Raw genomic sequence first — 20,249 nt, forward strand, 5'->3', positions numbered from 1 at the left:
GTAAGCTTACACTTTACATAAAATAAACTTGTCCCTCAAACCTGATTGGTTGATGTTGTTCCAGGATCAACAAAGATGTTGATCCAGGAACATGTTGCACTTGGTGAAATCAGTCATAGAAGGAAGGAGTTGTAGAAGTTGAGAGAGCCACTGGCATTGAGTGAGCAGCGCCCTCTACTGTTTGTCTTTTTAACAAGATGAGAGATTTGTTCAGGTGGATTCACATATTTTATATGTAGTTCAATTTGGCAATTGACACTATAGTAGAATAAAACTATATTGGTGTGAAAGATTACAGCACAGACCTTGAGTTACACAACAGCTAGTAGATTAAAAAGACAAGCAGGCAATTTAATTATGATTAGCAGTGTGAAAAATCAAAAGACCCAAAATATCTGTTAGTGAAAGACAATGGGCAAAACTCCTTGTTTTCTGCACAAGTTCAACTCCTGGGCTTGCTGCCCGTTCTTTTATTGTTCTTGTTTGTGTTTCTCTGTTCCATGCCCAAGTCCACCCACGTAAGTTTCATTTGTTTTATGCATACATTTATATGGGTAGTATTTATATGCATTCATGTATGTGTATTGCATATTTTCTGATTGCCGCCCACTATCTTTCCGGGGGACTACTTTTTGGTCCTCCCGCCTCGTTCTGTTTGGTCTGCATAGCTATTAGGTAATTATGTTTCAGCGTTAAACGAAGTTAAGCTTAGGCTACTTTTATTTATTCACAACAGTTTATATGTAGTTTGTGTTACTTATTGTGTGTTAGCTATGTTTGATATGACAACACACACAGCCAATAGGCTTGTTTGAGATGGGCAAAATCTGCGCAGAACCGATCACCGGTGATCACCGCGAGATGCATGCCAGTGTTGTGCCGAATTTCGACCCCCTGCCGAATTATTAGGCTTGTTTGAGATGAGCAAAATCTGCGCAGAATCGATCACCGGTGATCAGCGCGAGACGCATGCCGGAATGTGTCCGAGTGCGGTCCGCCTTGCTCTGATGTCATGCTGACGTATGTCAAAAAACTCTCGCGACCGCAAGGCGCACGTGTCGGATTCTGCAGTCGAGCGCAGTTGCTCTCCACCGACTGCGCTGCAGCGTAAATGCCTCTGGGTTAATGCGAATTAGCTCAAGGATATAGGGAATTTTAGAAATATTAATAATCATAACTCATGGTCATAATTCATAAATCGCATATGCATTTACTTTATCAATTATAGGAAATGCCTCGTTCTGTAACTGGTTTCGTCATCAGTTATTCGTCCCGCGAATAAATGTAACTTCTCTATTTGCGGTGATTCGTAACAAGTACAACTTGTCCCAAGCTGTCACGTTAGCGACAGTTTGCAGGTGAAAATCAATGTCTTGAAGGTACGCATGAACACTGCAGTCTCCTGCAGAATCTGGATCGAACATAGGAATGTTTCGAGCTAGCTTGTCAAGTTCTCGGGGAGGAGAGCTGCTGCTGGGGGCCAAATCCGTCTGGAGAGGATTCTGACCCTTTACAGCTCCGCCCCCTTCAGCTTTTGGTGTTTGGCTGACAGGCGTGGACTCGCTGGAAGGGGGAAATGGTGTGAGATGTTCTTCCCCTTCCCGGTCACTGTTAAGTCTGTAAGAATGTCTCAGTTCTCTGCGAACAATGTTGAGTTCGTCTCTGAGATCGTGTTTCTGCTGAGCGAGCTGATGGATCTCAGTCTTTGCTCTCTCAAGGAGAGCTTCAGCCCGTTGGAGCCTTTCGTTGAGTTCCTTCCGGGTGAGTTCCTCCGACTGCTGTCTTTGGTCTGTGTGCCGATGAAGATCATCTAGGGCATTTTGAAGTCTTTCACCTTCCTGTTGTTGCGTTGTGTCCGTCTCGTCCTCTTCCTCGGTCAGGAAGAGCAGCTGTTCTAGACGGCTCTGTGTGTGTGCTCGGTCCTTCAGGGCCTCTGTGGCTTGGAGCTGTAGTGCGGCTGCCTTCTGCTCCAGGTCGAGGTTGGTCCTTTCGCTGGTCCGGGCCTTGGTGACGAGGCTGAGTGCGAGTTTTCCGAAGATTTTGGCCAGCTGCTCATGGTCGTACTTCTGGGTTGGATCATAGATCTCAAACTGGTCCAGGTACTGTGGGTCAGTGGCGTCCTGGGGAACAGCTGTGGTCATTTCTCGCAGCCATGTCTCGAGGTCGTGCCAGCGGACTGCGGGAGCTCGACATCTTGGCTTACTGGGGTGAGAGAAGCACAACACACACAAAAAGAGACACAATGCAACTTTGTTTTAGGGTTAATGAGCTATACTCATACGGGCTATGCCGTTTATGAGAATTTAGGGGCTAACTGATGCCGACAGTTAGCGGAGCCAATTTCGTGGGTATGGGAAAAACCCACGCTAAAGATTTTGACAGGCGGTAGCCTGGTGGTCGTCTATCGACGCCGGCTTTGATCGTTACTCTGTTATTCAGCTTTTCCTGGGGTCTCTCTTAGGTTCTGTCTCAAAGTGAAATGAGAGAAACAAATCACAACGGAATGGAGAAAAAGACAAAGTTGAAGATAGGGAAGATCAAAGGAAAACACAACACAAGGAAGTGAATTGGTCTGCAATGAAATGTCACAAACAATAACACGGGGAGCGTTATTTAAAATAAAGGGGCCTAAGCCTATTAAAACTGCTAGAGTTCCTGATAGGACCAGGAGATGCGTGGATTATCGGGACAGGACCTCGGAAGGAGGTGTGTCTTAGAGAGAAAAAAGGTGGGCCAAACACCTAAAATATACCTGGGGGAATATCTAGTATTCTGTGGTTCATAATAAGTGGATGGGTTCTATCACATTTTAGTTTGCCTGGGGTGAATAGAGGTCATCCAGGCGGAAACCAGCGGGCGCGGTTAGACCCTCCGACGGTCCCAACACCTGACGGAGCACAGTGTCAGTAACGCCGGATAGATGATCCCCGCCCACTGGAAACCACCAGTAATGACGTCTCAATCACCAAATGACAAATGACAAATGTAATGTCATGAACTGCAGTTTTAGCACTTAACAGTGGTAACAAAATGCTTAGACATTTTTGAAACTGTTAATTGAAGAGCTGAGCTGGCTTTGTGCCTACGTCAGCTGAGTGAGTTCGCTTTAGCGACTTACCTCACAATTCAAAACGCGCGTATAGCCTACAATTATTAATACCAATAATACACATTCAACTGAAACTGAATTTGTTCCACCACAATAAAGTTTGAAACTGCTCGAAATATCTCCACCAAAATGCAGCGTAAATGCCTCTGGGTTAATGCGAATTAGCTCAAGGATATAGGGAATTTTAGAAATATTAATAATCATAACTCATGGTCATAATTCATAAATCGCATATGCATTTACTTTATCAATTATAGGAAATGCCTCGTTCTGTAACTGGTTTCGTCATCAGTTATTCGTCCCGCGAATAAATGTAAGACTATCACAGTTAAGAAGAAGTATTCCTGTTTACAAAACTCCAAGAAAGTTTATCTTCTGGCCACGAAGATAAAACCTCTTTGGGTTTATAAATTAAAACTACTCAAAGTAGTTTTATAATATAGAGCCTGTAGCTTTATAGATCTTTTGTTTCATTGACTTTATAAAAAGTGGGTTTTCAAACACAGAGACAGTTAAAAGTATAAATGGGTTTATTAATAAAATGGCACACGCTAGAGATTATAAGCTACAAATATAAACGTACGTAAAATGCAAACAATAAAACAAACAAACATTTAAACAAACATGACGTGATCGGAATGAATGACATGAAAGAAAGAAAGAGAGAAAGAAAGAAATAAAGAGTTAAGAGATAGAGGGTAACTTAATTCACAGACCTACAAGCTAAACACCAGGAATCAGCTGTTAGAGAGAAAGATACTTGCGAGATGTGGTACTCTTTCAGTGTGATGCTGAAAAGGGGACGCGCGCGTGCGCGTGTCCGGCTGGTTTGCGTCTAGCTTCGTCTTCTGGGTCGTTTCGCAAAACGATGTAAAGGCTCACTTGAATTTAACGTTACCGAGAAAGTTCAGTCGTTTCCCTTGTCGAGGGGAAAGGCGATAGGAACTTAGTTGCAAAGAACGGCAGCTACGACTCGAACATGTGTTGGTCCGAGGAGAAGGCCTGAGCCTTTCAGATGTTTCTTGAAGCCGGGGAGAAGAGGAGATCGATGAGAGAAGAGCAGGGATCAGAGAGAAGAGAGAGAGGAAACTGAAGGTTTGGACTTTTATCAGTGTCCCAAGTACCGTCCCCTTCTTCGTTGGGGACGAATCAGATGTCGAGGTTTTTCCTAGCGGGAAGATCCCCTTGTTTGTCTGAAACAGTGTCCTGGCTCGGGTTACAGTGTCGATTGACTTAAACCTTTCGGTTCCAGAAATATGAAGTGTGTAAACAATATATATTACTGCATTCTGCTATTGGAATTCGACTCTGTTAGATTGAGAGAATTTCAGAGATATCAAACGCATCACATGAAGGTTGTAGAAATGCAACGTTACAGGAGATATGCAGAATTACACACATTTAAAGTTGTGATTACCACATGACAAAATCATAGACACCCCAATATGACATGGTCATAACAAAAGGCACCTCAGAAATATATCAACATTTTGGGTAATGTCTTATGTGGGAAAGTCAATGAAAAATCTGTGTGTGTGTGGTGCGTTTGGGATGTGACTTGCTTGGAATGTTTGCCTTTTCCTGGGTCTAAAGTTTTATGGTCTGAGGTAGGGTTACAACAAGACACGACTGAGGAATTCCCTTCAATGAACATTTAGGATTCAAAACTATACTCTAGCAAACCAAACCTCTATCACACGTGCATATAGGAAGGTACACACATTATAAAATAAAATAACAGATATTTCTCTTATTCTCAATTATACACAAAAGGGTGTTTGTGTGTGTGTGCGGAATGTCATGAGGCTGTAACGTTGGGGGATACGAGTCACATGGGTGCTGGTAAATTGGTCCTCGTGGGGCAATTATTAACCAGCAAGGACAAAGACGATGTGTTTTGCCATCACATGATCCACTTAATGCGAAAAGCAGATGTCATTGTTGCTACAGCGCTGATCAAAAGCATGATGGGAAACGACTTACTGACGACACAGCTTCATGCTCATTGGTTTAAACAACCGTGATGTATTGTTCTCTTTTAAAATGTTTGATTTTAAAACTCTGATATCATGTTTTTTTGTGTATACGTTATGTGTGAATATTCCCAAACTATCCGACAGTGCGATTTCTATGGGTTATGCAATGTAATTTAAAAAAACAAAAAAAAACACATATGTCTGTATTAAAGAAAAAAAGATTGATAAACATACTTGGAATGGAATTAAGTAAGTAGGCTACTTTGGGTGTCTTGTTCATTATATTTATTTTCATATAAAAGCAACAGAACTTAAATTCCATCCAGTTTATTAGCAACACTGGGCACCAGCGTGAATCCCGTGAATCCCGCGATATCCATCTTTGATCTCGCAGGTGTCAGATCCACTGTGAGAAGCAAGATCTGTCCGTCTTGCCTGCGCTTTTTTTCACTCCTCCCCTCACTGCAGCCGCCTACTCTCGACTACATTTCAGGCGAGGCTAGGCGCATCTCAAACAAGCCTATTACCCCCCTCGCTGAAGTCAGTAGCCTACCTGATTGCCTAATCCTAACCCCACCCCTAATCCTAACCCCTCCCCCACAACTAATCCTAAACCTACCAAGACTAGGGGGGTAATAATTCGGCAGGGGTCGAAATTCGGCACGACACCGGTTAGAAATGTGTCCGAGTACGGTCCGACTTGCTCTAATGTCATGCTGACGTATGTACAAAAACTCTCGCGATCGCAAGGCGGACGTGTCGAATTCTGCAGTAGAGCGCAGTTGCTCTCCACCGACTGCGCCTGCGCTGATCAAAAGCATGATGGGAAATGACTTGCTGACGACACAGCCTATTGCTCATTGGTTTAAACAACCGTGATGAATTGTTCTCTTACGAGAGTTCTCTCGTACTGCGTCTTAGCTAAGACGCTGCGGGAAAAGTCTCTTTTCACGAATATTGAAGCAAAAAATTATCCTTAATTTTATAATATTGTAAAACGCATTTGCAGCAGTATACAGCCACAGGCGAGACGGCTCGCTCGCTCATTGGCTGCTCTACGGCAAATGCATAAGCCTATCAAGCGCAGGCTGATGCAACATCAGACCAGTGAGGGCGCTTCGCGCCCTCCTTGCCACTTCCCGCCGACACGGGCGTGGCCTAGCCCTATAAAGGTAGCTCGAAAAGGCTGACTCACTTGATTTTTCATCTCTTCAGCGAAGCTCACGCATCGTTGGATCACGATAGGAAGCAAGCGTCGTCTGAGTGCAAGCACCTCAGCGGGACGAGCCATCCTGAAGCTGCTGGCCATCGCCGCCTTCCACTGCCGTACCTGCTGCGCTTTCCGGCGCTCATATCCTTTCTCCAACTGTTCTTTGTGTGTGTGTTCGCCCTGCGACACACACTCGTAAAAGAGCTTGCGTCTTTTTAAAGATGCCCTCCTGCGGCTTGTGCCGAGCCCCACTCAGCGAGGGAGACCGTCATGTGATCTGTGTCTCCTGTCTGGGTGAAGACCATGCAGCGCTCGCGCTCGCTGACGGTGGCTGCCCTCACTGCGAGCTGATGCCGATGGTGACTCTGAGGACTCGCCTGGCGGTATTCTCCGAGCCTGCATTCCCCGCCGCGTTGCCGCGCCGTAAAAAGCGCCGCTCTCAGCGGATCCCGGAACCCTCTACAGCCCGGCCGAGCTCGCCGGTGCGCCCGCCTGCTTCACCGGCCTCGCCTGAATCACTTCCTGATGCCCAGCGCCGAGGATCTCGCACTTCTAAGCACTCGCACTCGTAAGCCTAACAGACGAGCTAACATCGAGAAGGAGCTGATGCGAGTGCTCACGCGACGAGTCTCGGCCTCGAGTGGTCTGCACCAGTACCTCCCTCTCGGACCCGGCTGGATGGTAGCTTTCTCCCGGGTGAGTGTACTTCTCCTGAGTCTAAGCCCGCCCCTTTTCTTCCTGAGCTTCATGAAGAGGTGGCAAAGGCCTGGAACGCTCCCTTCTCAGCACGAACACGTTCGTCTGTTTCACCAGCATTCTCCGCTCTGGATGATGCTAAAAACAGAGGCTACCAGTCACTTCCGCCGGTGGAACAGGCGATAGCGACGCACCTTTGCCCGCCCTCTGCTGGACGGCGGACGAAATCAGTGTTGCCATCCAAAGCCTGCCGCATGACGTCATCGCTGCTCGCGCGAATCTTCTCCGCTGCTGGGCAGGCTGCGTCTGCATTACACACCATGGCCACGCTGCAGATTTTCCAGGGTGATCTCCTCCGTAAACTGGACGAGATGGGGCCTGATGCAATCTGCCTCGCGGATTTAAGGAGCGCTTCGGATCTCACCCTTCGTGCTACTAAGTCTGCCGCTCAGGCTATGGGACGAGTTATGGCTTCCGCCACTGTGGCTGAGAGACATCTCTGGCTGACGTTTTCAGACATGGCAGAGTCTGAACGCACCGCGTTCCTCTACGCCCCGCTGAATCCCGCTGGCCTCTTTGGATCCTCTGTCAACGAGTTTATAGAGAGATTCGCCGAGGACCAGAAAGCGTCGCAAGCCTTTAAGCACTTCCTGCCGAAGCGCTCCAGTTCTGTCGTGCTAGAGTCGTGCTAAACCGACCCGAAGACATCCTAGCACGCCTAGGAAAGTGCCGGTGTACGAGTCCCGCTGCGGCCGGGCTCCCACCCAAGCGCGCTGCTGTTTCAGTCCCAGGAATTGCGACTGTCTCAGCGTCTTATGCAACGCGCAAGCCTGTACAGTTGCCTGCTTGCCTGCACACAAAAAAACGTTTTTACGGCTACCCAGATATATCCCGAAAAGAGTGTATTTTCTGGCCACGGCCGATGGTGCTATAAATGTAGTGCTGATGCCCACTATTCAGTGCCCATCCGTACACACAAGCACAGCCCTTCACACAGGGCTCGCGCCCATAAAATCGACTCAGGTCGATCGCGCGCACTACATAGTAAACGTGCCCACTCCTCAGTGCCCACAAACACTATGTCACACACGTCATGCGGTTTCTGTAAAAACGAAACCCATGCACGTTCGTTCTGCTCAGGCAGACAACGCGTCAAAAGCAGTAAATGTGCACGCTTCCAGCCCACACTTACTCACAGACAGTACGAGTCCCACGGGACTCGCTCAGCCCTCCCTCACTCGGCTAAGCGCCGTAGCGGGGTCGAGGACGAGCGTTCTGCCCACTGTGATCAGCGCGCTCCCCGCCTCGAATGTCTCCTCCTCTCCTTCCTTCAAGAGCTGTTGGATAAGGGCAGAGCCCCCTCCACGCTCAAAGTATATGTGGCGGCTATCGCAGCGTTCGCTGAAACAACGCTCGGTCAGTCGATAGGAAGGAATGATTTGGTCATCCGCTTCCTCAGGGGAGCTAGGAGGCTGAACCCTCCCAGACCCCCATCGGTCCCTGTATGGGACCTCTCTACGGTTTTGGAGGCCATGAAAGGTTCCCCTTTCGAGCCCATCCAGACGATTAGCCTCAGACATCTGTCATTTAAGACAGTGTTCTTGCTGGCTCTTGCTTCAGTGAAGCGCATAGGTGACCTGCACGCGCTCTCTGTGAGCCCGTCGTGTTTGGAGTTTGGGCCTAGTGACTCGAGAGTCATACTCAAACCTAGGCACGGTTATGTGCCAAAATCCCTCAACACACCGTTTCGGGCTCAGGTTATTTCCCTGTCTGCCCTGCCGGTGTTAGAAGAGGAAGGAGACTTGAGCTCTCTTTGCCCTGTCAGGGCTTTAAGAGCCTATGTGTCTCGCTCTGCTGTCTTCAGACAGACTGAGCAACTGTTTGTCTCGTTCAGTGGACGTTCCAAGGGAATGGCTGTTAGTTGACGCCATAGCGTTAGCTTACACTTCCAGGGGTCTTCAGTGCCCACTGGGTGTCAGAGCGCACTCCACGAGAGGCGTTGCCTCATCGTGGGCCTGGTCTAGTGGGATATCCTTACAGGATATATGTATGGCGGCAGGTTGGGCCTCGCCGTCTACATTTATCAGGTTTTATAACCTTGAGGTTCCCGCCTTACAGGCTAAGCTGTTGTCGGTGTAACTGAATCAGTAGTCTGACTTGAACACTGAGAATGCAAGCGCAGTGCGTTGCTAACTATCTTACGGGCAGTATTACGTAAGACCCATATTCCCACATTAGTCAGGGTTTGCCTTGTCTAAGTGACGTCATAATATTGCGTCTGCGGACGCTGCTATATATGGGGACGGAGAGTTCCTCCTCCTGTTCTAGGACTCTCTGTGAGTCCCTTTGGTGATTGTGCACTGTAAATCCTGGGCTTCGCCTCCAGGTTTACGGTTGTTAATCCCTGCACGCACGGCGTCTTACATTGGGTTCCCGCAGCGTCTTAGCTAAGACGCAGTACGAGAGAACTCTCGTAAGAGAACGTACTCGGTTACTAACGTAATCTCGGTTCTCTCTAGTAGAGGGAACGAGTACTGCGTTCCTTGCCGTGCGTACGATTCACTCTGGTTCGCTTCTTCGATGAAATAAATCAAGTGAGTCAGCCTTTTCGAGCTACCTTTATAGGGCTAGGCCACGCCCGTGTCGGCGGGAACCCAGCTAACAGGGAACGTTCTCAGAACATTGGCTAACGTTCTCTGAAAGTTCTCTAAAAGTTATCAAAAACATTCTTGCTGTAACGTTATTATAACGTTGTGCCAACGTTATATGTCATTGATAAACGTTCTAAAAACATTAGCATTGAAACGTTATTCTTACGTTGTTAGTGGAACGTTTTAAAAACGTTATTATGTAAAAAAAAGAAAAAAGATAAAAGTTCTCAAAGTTACCAAAGTAACGTTGTGCCAACATGTCATTGATAAACGTTTTAAAAATGTTATTATGTTAAAAAATATATATTAGTCATTACAAATTAGTTATACAGCTTTTTATTCTGCAAATCAACTTCAGAAACATAATTTGTAAATCCAGTGACACAACTAATGACACAATGCACTGACATTTAACTATTTCATTCAAATATTTTTTATGGTCAGAAAAAAAACAACAACAAAAAAAAACAGAATATAAAAGAATTATGTACAGGAAAATAGCAGTATTCATTTAAGTTGAGTGCATTTTGCTTGTTGTATGAATTAGAACATTTTATCACAATGCTGATTAACTTAGATAAAAGTTCTCTCAAAGTTACCAAAGTAACGTTGTGCCAACATGTCATTGATAAACGTTATTCTTACTTGTTAGTTGAACGTTTTAAAAACGTTACTAAATTAAAACAAATATTAGTAATTACAAATTAGTCATACAGCTTTTATCTTCTGCAAAACAACTTCAGAAACATAATTTGTATATACAGTGACACAATGCACTGACATTTTTTTGGGGGGTTAAAATATTTATTAAAATATTTTTATTAGTTTAGACAAAAATCCCAGATATAAAATAATTATTTATTCAACAGGAAATAATTCAAAAACTACAGTCAATTATAAATTTGGTTGTACCTCAAAAAAAAAAAAAAAAAAAAAATACAACTAGCGTTTTTAATAACTTTTGCAATTACAGTCAAAGAGAAAACAGGGAATGTGTTATATCCATAGACTGTAGTTTTATCTGATCATTCCCCACATCCGAACGACCTATTACCTAAGATGGGCGTGGTTTTGCAGCGCACGGCACGACCCGTCAATCAAACACAGCGTCAGCGGGACAAGACGTCAGACACGGAGACGACAGCTTTTAGGTAAGTTGGTTGAATTTTGCGTGTTGTATGAATCAAAAGGCTTGTTCGACTTCATGCAGCTCTGCGCAGACCGATCGGCGGCTGACTTGAAGCAGTGCATGCCGGTTCGAAATTTTGTCCGACTTGATACAGCGCCGACGCCACGTGACTGTGACGTATGCCATCATCAAAGTACCGCGAGAGCGATTCGAGAGTAGCCGGGGAACTCAGCCAGCGCAGCTTCTCAAGAGCGGCTGCACTGGGCTGCACGAGGGCTGATGACGACACAGCTGTTCCATGATTGGCCGGATTTACCGCATGACAACGATCACGTGTGTTTCGTGTTTATTCGAACAGCTTTAGTTCCTCTAAAGCTCACAAATAATTTTTTTATAACAGTAAACACTCTTTTCATGTTGTTGCGATGTTATATTGTGTCATGTTTATCAAATTAAAACTGATTAAAAAACGTAGACTCCACTTCATTGATAGTAGCTAGTTTATGTTGAACTTTATTCTTGTTCAAACAGACGCTGTATGAAGCAGTAGCTACATAAAGTATGAATGAAAATGTCTCTGAAACATCTGTGTATTATTTGGCAAATATTGCATTTATTTCACTTCAGCTGTGATAAAGTATGCAAACACCACGTGAGCGGTCACTACCGGAACCAGAATGTGTCCGACTTCACGTCTCCGTTTGCAGCTCCTCCCCGCCTGCACGCGGCTACTCTCGCCGATCGGTTACATCCAGCCGCAGCCGATGTCGAACACACCTAAATACTTGTATCAGTGCTAATTAACTTAGTTTTGCACCAGTTGCTACTGTTTTAATAAAGTTAACTAGATCATCAGTTTGCATGAACTGTCTTGAGTAACGTAAACTGCTCCCGCAGTCCACAGAGCAGTTAACAACACTACACAAATATGTAGTTAAAACTGAAGAATAAACGCGAAATTACATTGATGTCTTTATTTAGATTCACCTTTTCCAGTGTCCTTGTTCGCTTTTTCAATATAGCTAAACTGATTTGAATTTGAACGCGTTCTTGAGATTCAAAAGTTAATCGGCTAACGTTAGCTCAATTAACGTTAGCTTAGCTAACTTATGGCCTGGGCATTTTCCCCTCCAGTTATCTGTTTCATGTGTCAAGTTCGTCATATTGAAATCTGTAACTTATTTGTAATTTTATCTTGTAAGTTGTCCACAGTGTTTGCAGTTTTATAGGTTATAACAAGCTCCTATGTGACATTTAAAAAAGGAAGGATATCCCCAGGCTCCTCTTAAATTTGATATTTGGATCGAGCACTTGACAACAGTAATGGACCCTTTTCACAGACTGTAATTACGCGTTTTAACAACCATCAGTATCGTAAATTGTGCTAGTTTATAATATACAGTGTATGGAAGGCCATATTTTCAATTCCTCCAGGCAGCTATTTTTGGGAAAGTGCTATCTATTTGAATTGGAGAATACTGAAATCTCAAAAACTGCTTAACAAACTCAGTTAAATAACATATTTCACTGAGAACAACACTGTTTGCCCCTCTTGCTCAAATTGCGTTCAAATTTGTGTTTTTGGCTTGGTGCAGTTGTAGGCCGAGTTTCTATGGTAACCGGCACCTCTGGCGTTGCAGTGATGCAGAGCCATTGAAAGAGACTTGCAACAACTTTGATCTCATGGTCACGTGGTTCATGTAGTCCCTCCCCTTTCGGTGGAATACCATGGGACCTTAATTTGGAAAAATATTGTATGGTAGCCAATGGCGAGAGACAACCACTGATCTAGATCAGTGGAGACAACAAATATTTTGATCTCGTTTGAATTGTGCCCTGAATTACACATATGATGTTTGTCAATTTAAAAGATAAATTTTAAAGTCAAGAAAGTCGCAGTTTGACGTAAAACTGTTGAGGTATAAGACTGTGAAAATAAGACTGTGACGTCATACCTTTTCGCTCAATGAATGAAGCTAACTTTACTGAAGCTAATGTCTGTCATTTTTTTTCTATAGTCTTACGTTATAATCGTAACGTTACGCCGTCATGCCTGAGTGTTTTGTACCAGACTGCACACATACGAGCAACGGATGGTGACGTACATATAGTGCGAGACGAGAGATGTAGTTCATTGAGCGATTTTCACAATTATCTTTTAAATTGACAAACATCATATGTGTAATTCAGGGCACAGTTCAGACAGAATAAAAAGATAAGTTGTCTCTTGCCATTGACTACCATACATATTTTTTCCGAAATAAGGTCCCATGAGCCGGAAGCGGAGGGAAGGGACTTAGGCTCTCTATAGTGCGAAACAACTGCGCTCAATGTTTTTAAATGGTTTAAGCAGGATAGACAGCAGTTTCATTATATTCACAGCAATTTCTGCTAAATATTAACGCATTAATATGCATTGATTACTAAGAGGACCACATTAACTGGGGCATTTTATTCTGGGGAGTGATGGAGAGACAACATTAATGTTTTTCTTGAGTTTAACCCTCGTGTTTTCCTATATGATAATTGGGTCACACACTCAAGTGACCAAACACCTTAAGTGTACCTTTTCATCAATTCAATAAATGTACTATATTTTAGTTCAATAATTATTTAATATTTTAAGCTTTTTGTTACTTAATAATATTTGTGCAATAATTATGATCCATTAATGACCATTTAAAATATTTTTTATTTAAGCAAAGTTATCATTAGATTGCAGTTTTGGGGTGTGGCACGGCTCATTAATGCAATTTAAACTTTAAGAGTGCATTAAAATAGAAACAATACAAAGTCCTTGAGCATTAAAAGCAATATAAATTTAGTAGCATCTGGCTTAGGGACAAGAGCAGAGAGCTTGTCTCGTATCTTCATGTTTTCTCCCAATATTCCAAAGCAGATTAAACTTTTTGTAAATTGTCAGAAAATCTAATTAGATATTCTGCATGAGCAAGTACAGCATCCAAGTGCTTTTATACTAATCTCACCACACTTTAATACAACACTGTTTTATTTTCTCCCTGCAGTGTCTCCGGAGATCCTCTCAGGGTTCAGTTCAGTCCAGTCCGATGTGCCGGAAGTGGAAGCTGATGTGATTGTGGATAATGTCATTTAAAATTGTTACAATCACGCCAGACTCCACCCTCACTCAATCACGGCGCACTTCCTCTCCAGAATACTAATCACACACACCTGCACGTCATCAGCTCATCAGTCACTCACTGCATTTAAACCCCGCTCTCACCATCACTCACTGTCCGGTATCGTTTGCATCAAGACACTAAAACTTATGCTTACCTCCAGGACTCCACTACTACTTACCTGTTCCATGGTCTCGTCTCCCAGTCTTCCTCGTGGGTCTTCGTCTTCAGTGTTCTCCTGTGTTCACCTGTGTCATCCCTGGTTCCGGTAATCTCCGTCTGTACTCCATCTGGAAAAGAGAAACATACTGAGTCATTCCTGTCGACCACTTCGGGACTATTCAAGATCCACTCACCTTCATCTGCACTGTCTTTACCTCTGCTGGTTGTAAATAAACACTCATCTTACCTCATCCGTGTGTCTGTTCCCCCTGTGTTGTAACAGAATACCGGACCAACAACAGCACACGCCAGCATGAGCACTACAGATCCGTTTGAAAACATCGCAGATGATCTTCGTCAGGCACTTCCCCCGATTCTACCCACACCATCGCATGCTGCCACTTCCGCGAACACGAGCACTTCTTCACCACCGGTTATCGCCAGTCCCATGGCCCGACCAGCGCCCTTCACAGGATCGGCGGAGGATTGCAACGGATTCATCTTGCAATGTTCACTGGTCTGGGAGATGCAACCGCATTTATATCCGACCGACAGCTCCAAGGTGGCATTTGTAATTTCACAAATGCATGGTAAGGCGCTCCGTTGGGCTGAATCTCTCTGGTCACAGAAAAGTGACATTGTACAGACTATTTCCAGTTTCTTCACTCACTTCAAAGAAGTGTTCGGAACACCCACCTGTGATTCATCGGTTAGTGAACAACTGTATCAGTTGAAGCAGAATACTATGTCTGTGAGTGATTATGCTTTACAATTCCGTACTTTAGCTGCTGCAAGTGGATGGAACGAACAAGCTCTGATCACCACTTATCGTCAAGGGTTAAATCCTCGAGTGCGGTTGCATCTCGCTGCATACGAGGATTCCATCGGGCTCGAACGTTTCATCCAACTCTCCACACGCTTCGCCACTCGTATGCAGTCGTGTCTCGAAGAGCACCCAGACCAGTCATTCGCTCCCTATTTCCTCCGCCGTCCTGAATCCATCAGCCCTCCAGAACCAGTCAACGAGCCTATGCAGGTGGATAATGCCCGGCTATCCCGTATTGAACGTCATAGACGCATGACACTTCATCTATGTCTATATTGTGGCTCCGCTGAACATTACATCACCAAGTGTCCAATCCGTCCTCCTCGTCCCTTGGTGAGTGCAATAGTTCCATCCATCGAGAAGATGACTCCTCTCACAACTCTAGTTGAACTTATTACTGCTGATTTTGTCCTTCCAGTCCGCGCTTTACTCGACTCAGGCTCTGCAGGCAATTTCATCTCCGGCGCCCTCTGCCGTCAACTCAAGCTCAAGTTCACAGCCACGAAATCCATCTACCAGATCAACTCGATAACTGGTAAACCACTCAGTCGGAGACGGGTGAGTCTAAGTGCTGGACCTGTACAACTTCAAGTAGGAGCTTTACATGTGGAACATCTTCATTTACTGGTTCTGGAGGAATCCACCGCTGATGTGATTCTGGGGCGCCCGTGGTTAGAGCTGCACAACCCCATCATCTCCTGGAGGACAGGAGAGATCCTGAAGTGGGGCCAATGCTGTTTCCCGAGTTGTTTTCCTGCACTTCCGATTCAACGTTCCAAAAGACTACCACTTTGCTCCACTTCCATCGAAAGCCCAGTGGAGAAACGCTCCGTGGATATACCCCCATGTTATGCCCACTTCAGTGATGTCTTCTGTCCCCAGCGAGCCTCCAAGCTACCTCCTCATCGGCCATGGGACTGTGCCATCGATCTGCTTCAGGGTGAGCCAGTGCCCAAAGGTAAGATTTACCCGCTGTCACTGCCGGAGGAGAAGGCCATGGAGGAATACATCAAGGAAGCACTGGAACAGGGTTACATCCGTCCGTCTACGTCCCCTGCTGCGTCCAGTTTCTTTTTTGTGGCAAAGAAGGACGGAGGCTTGCGGCCCTGTATTGATTACCGTGCACTCAACCGTATCACTGTCAAGTTCCGCTACCCCCTTCCTCTCGTCCCAGCTGCACTGGAACATCTCCGAGGTGCCACTGTTTTCTCCAAGTTGGACCTCCGCAGCGCTTACAACCTCATTCGGATACGTGAGGGGGACGAATGGAAGACCGCCTTTGTGACCCCTACTGGACACTATGAGTATCTCGTCATGCCTTATGGATTGGCCAACGCCCCCTCCGTATTCCAGGATTTCATCCATGAAGTGCTCCGGGAGTTCCTCCACAAGTCAGTTCTGGTCTATATTGATGACATCCTGATTTACTCCCGGAGCATGGCAGAACATCGCCACCACGTTGCGGAGGTCCTGAAACGCCTGAGGGATTTCCAGTTGTTCCTGAAAGCCGAGAAGTGTTCCTTCCATCAACCCTCAGTGCAGTTCCTTGGATACAACATCGATAGCAGTGGCATCCGGATGGACGAGGGGAAGGTGGATGCCATTCGCGGCTGGCCAATACCCACTACCATTAAAGAACTTCAACGATTCCTCGGATTCTCCAATTTCTACCGCCGTTTCATCCAGAACTACAGTACCATCTCCAGTCCTCTTACTCACCTCCTACGCAACAAGCCCAAGTCTCTGTCCTGGACACCTACTGCCACCCACGCCTTTGAGACCCTCAAGAAAGCCTTCTCTTCTGCTCCTCTTTTGATTCATCCAGATCCAGAGAAGCCCTTCGTCGTGGAAGTCGACGCTTCAACCACAGGAGTGGGAGCGATTTTATCGCAGCAGCAGGGGACTCCAAGTAGACTTCATCCATGCGCCTTCTTCTCCCGCAAACTCAACCCGGCGGAAGTCAATTACGACATCGGCAACAGGGAGCTGTTAGCCGTCAAGCTGGCTCTTGAGGAGTGGAGACATTGGTTGGAGGGCGCACAACATCCGTTCGTGGTGTTAACGGATCACAAGAATCTACAGTATCTCAGAGATGCCAGGAGGCTTAATCCACGACAGGCAAGATGGGCATTGTTCTTCACTCGATTTAACTTTACTATCTCCTACGTCCCTGGTTCCAAGAATGTCAAGGCTGACGCCTTATCCCGTCTTCATAGTCCGGAGGAAACTACGGAAGAGTCTGAGACCATCCTGCCCGAAAGTCTGTTTGTAAGTCCCATCACTTGGTCTGAGGAAACCTTGCCCTCCTCCAATGTCTCCACCAACGCTCCGCCGGGTTGCCCACCAGGATTGACCTACATCTCCCGAACTCGGCGCATTCCCCTCATCCATACTTCCCACACGTCACTGGGCACTGGCCACCCAGGGGTCAATGAGACCCTCTCGCTGCTAAAAGAACGCTTCTGGTGGCCAAACATGACAGCGGACGTCAGAAGGTACGTGAGAGGTTGTAAGGAGTGCGCCGTCTCGAAGAGTCCTCGCCATCTACCATCTGGCAAACTACTGCCTCTGCCTGTTCCCAACAGACCCTGGTCACACCTAGGAGTTGATTTCATAACAGACTTACCTGCTTCTGATAACTGTACCTGCATCCTAGTAATCATTGATAGATTCTCCAAGTCATGTCGTCTACTTCCCCTGAGAGGACTCCCCACTGCCATACAAACTGCCGAACTGATGTTTAATCACATCTTCCGAGTCTATGGAATTCCAGAAGACATCGTATCCGACAGAGGACCGCAGTTCATCTCCAGGGTATGGAAAGCGTTCTTCTCACTCCTAGGTGTGACCGTTAGCCTCTCCTCTGGTTACCATCCGCAGTCGAACGGGCAGACAGAACGGAAGATTCAAGAGATCGGACGTTTCCTCCGTACCTTCTGTCATGGCCACCAGGACTCTTGGAACCAGTTCCTGGGATGGGCCGAGTACGCACAGAACTCGTTACGCCAACCTACCACTGGACTCACTCCATTCCAGTGCGTGCTCGGCTACCAACCTCCATTGTTTCCCTGGACGGGAGAGCCATCTGATGTTCCTGCAGTAGATTACTGGTTCCGAGAGAGTGAGAGGGTCTGGGACTCAGCGCACCACCACCTGCAACGCGCATTGCGCAGACGCAGAATGACAGCCGACCTTTACCGCTCTAACACTCCTTCGTATCAACCAGGTCAGAAGGTTTGGCTGTCCACCAGGGACATCAGGTTACGTCTGCCTTGCCGGAAGCTGAGTCCCAGGTTCATTGGCCCCTTTACCATCACGAAGCAGATCAACCCTGTCACTTATCAGCTACAGTTACCACCCCAATACAGAATTCATCCTACCTTCCATGTCTCCCTGTTGAAACCTCACTATCCCTCTGTTTCTGTTCCCTCAGAGTCTGGCGTAGCGGAGGAGCCTCCCCCTCCACTCATCCTAGAAGACGGAGCTACCTACCAGGTTCAGGACATCTTGGACTCCCGGCGTCGTGGTGGTCTTCTAGAATACCTCGTGGACTGGGAGGGCTACGGTCCCGAGGAACGTTCATGGGTACCCAGAAATGATATACTTGATCCCAACCTGCTCGAGCAATTCCATGCCACTCATCCGGAAAGACCCGCACCCCGGGGAAGAGGCCGACCGCCACGACGTCGGGGTCCTCGGCCCTCAGGAGCGGGCCGTGGAGGGGGGGGTAATGTTACAATCACGCCAGACTCCACCCTCACTCAATCACGGCGCACTTCCTCTCCAGAATACTAATCACACACACCTGCACGTCATCAGCTCATCAGTCACTCACTGCATTTAAACCCCGCTCTCACCATCACTCACTGTCCGGTATCGTTTGCATCAAGACACTAAAACTTATGCTTACCTCCAGGACTCCACTACTACTTACCTGTTCCATGGTCTCGTCTCCCAGTCTTCCAGTCTTCCTCGTGGGTCTTCGTCTTCAGTGTTCTCCTGTGTTCACCTGTGTCATCCCTGGTTCCGGTAATCTCCGTCTGTACTCCATCTGGAAAAGAGAAACCTACTGAGTCATTCCTGTCGACCACTTCGGGACTATTCAAGATCCACTCACCTTCATCTGCACTGTCTTTACCTCTGCTGGTTGTAAATAAACACTCATCTTACCTCATCCGTGTGTCTGTTCCCCCTGTGTTGTAACAAAAATGTTATTATTATTTTTTTAGCTTGCTGATAGGTTAGGGTTAGGTAAAGAGGTAGTTTTAGTTTTGTTTCATGTTTAATTATTTTGAAGTTTAATCAGTTTGTTCTATATTTTAGTCCAGGTTTATTTTCATGTTAATTTCATATTTCAATTTAAAGTCGGTTTCAATTGTATCTGTATCTTGAAATAAACTACACTTTGGTTCACTTCAGCTCGCCTTCAGTGGACTACATTACACATAGACATGATTCATGGGTCTTTTTGATTTTAATTATCTTTCTAGATCTTTTGTCTTAATTTTAAAATCTGAAAGTTCTTAAGGTGCTTTCATAAAATGATTGTCATATATACATTATATACAAAAACATTAAGAATGTTTAAACAAGTGAATGGAATGTTTTAAGAACGTTTTTCATAATCTTAGAAAAACATTAAGAGAACGTTTATATAACGGGAGAATTGAACGTTCTAATAACGTTTGAATAACGTTCTTATAACCAAGGAAAAACGTTAATACAACGTTTATGTAACAAGATAATTGAACGTTCTAATAAGGTTTTGAATAACGTTCTCATAACCAAGCAATAACATTAATACAACGTTTTATAACAAGATAATTAAACGTTCTAATAACGTTTTTAATAACGTTCTTATAACTAATAAATAACATTAATACAACGTCTAAAAAACTGGACGTTTTGAACGTTCCTAGAACATTCAGAAATAAAGTTTTTATAACTTAATGGGAACGTTATGGAAACGTTCTTATTACCTAAGAATTGAACGTTCTAATAACGTTTGAATAACGTTCTTATAACCAAGCAAGAACATTAATACAACGTTTATATAACAGGAGAATTTAACGTTCTAATAACGTTTTGAATAACGTTCTTATAACTAAGAAATAACGTTAATACAACGTCTAAAAAACTGGACGCTTTGAACGTTCCTAGAACATTCAGAAATAACGTTTTTATAACTTAATGGGAACGTTATGGAAATGTTCTTATAACCTAAGAATTGAATGTTCCAATAACGTTTGAACAACATTCTTATAACCAAGCAAGAACGTTAATACAACGTTTATATAACAGGAGAATTGAACGTTCTAATAACGTTTTGAATAACTTTCTTATAACTAAG

The sequence above is a fragment of the Rutilus rutilus genome (assembly GCF_951802725.1).
Source record: "Rutilus rutilus genome assembly, chromosome: 20".
Lineage (NCBI taxonomy): Eukaryota > Metazoa > Chordata > Actinopteri > Cypriniformes > Leuciscidae > Rutilus > Rutilus rutilus.